Genomic DNA, 1,159 nt, shown 5'->3' with positions numbered 1-1,159 from the left:
CCGGAGGAGCGGGAGCGCAGTCAGGCGAGAGGGGAGGCGCAGCTGAGTATTGCTGCGTGACCATCGCTGTCCCAAAGCGCTACGCCAGGCTACGGGAAGCAAGGAAGCGGGAGAGGAAAAACTAAAACATCGAGAGCCTCTTCTAAAGCTGGAATTAGGGAGCGGAACCCACTGAAGCTGCTGCAATATTTAAGAGTGCTTGCGTATTGAGTGTGAAAACAGGCAGCTAAAGAGCCTGTTTCGCCCCCCAAAGCAAAAACCTTCCTGGTTTTCCAGTTTGCTTCTTTGAAGAGCAAAAAGGGCATAGAGTAGTAACCAAAAAAGGGGGAAAAACCTACCACAGATTTTTAAGAGCATGCTCGTGAAAATCCTGAAAGAGCTTCCCGTTCTCTCACTGCATGTTGTTTCAGCTCCGGGGCTGCGCGAGGCTGCGACGGGCAGCGCCTGAGCCCGTCAGCACCTTCCGTGGGTCTGGCGGAACGTGGCTGCCTGCGGCCCACCGTGCACGGCCGCGGCGCTCGCCGGAAGACGCCCAGCGCACGTGGAGCCAGCTGACGACGGTGCGAGCGCCGCAGGCGCTCCCAGCCCAGCCCAAGGGGACCCAGTAAGGGGGGAAAAGCAGAGGAAAGCAAACGAGGCTCCAGGGAAATTAAGGCAAAGTGGAAGTCCTGGCAGAGCGAGGTACTAATTTCCTTTCTGAATGAGTAACTGTTTAGAATTTAACCAGGCGAACACGATTAAACCAAATGAATATAAATTCTAGGTGCGGTAGTAAGTAATGAAGCGAAGAAAATGAACAGCGCCTAATTAACAAGAAAATAGGATCTGCCATAACGTGTTGGGATCTAATGAAAAATGAAGGGCCGACTTCTCCTTTCAAAGTTTCTCCAGATGGAAAATACCCCCGTTTTACAACTGGCATCTTCGGAAACATCCAGGGGATAACAGTCGCTGGCAAGAACGGTGCTTGATCGAGTGCCGGGGTGGGGGGAGCTAATTTGGCACAATACTTGGAGAAGGAAAGGAGCTGGGAGCCGACCGCCCGGCGCTCTGCCCAAACACGGACCCCAAAGTGCCCCCTTCACGTTAGACGGAGGAGCACCAAGCAGCCCTCCCCGGGCAGCCTGGCTGCGGGAGGCCGCTGTCGGGGTGGCGGGCC

The sequence above is a fragment of the Egretta garzetta genome, unplaced genomic scaffold (genome assembly GCF_000687185.1).
Source record: "Egretta garzetta isolate BGI_Z169 unplaced genomic scaffold, ASM68718v1 scaffold110, whole genome shotgun sequence".
Classification (NCBI taxonomy): domain Eukaryota; kingdom Metazoa; phylum Chordata; class Aves; order Pelecaniformes; family Ardeidae; genus Egretta; species Egretta garzetta.
Note: the sequence above shows the minus strand (reverse complement) of the source record.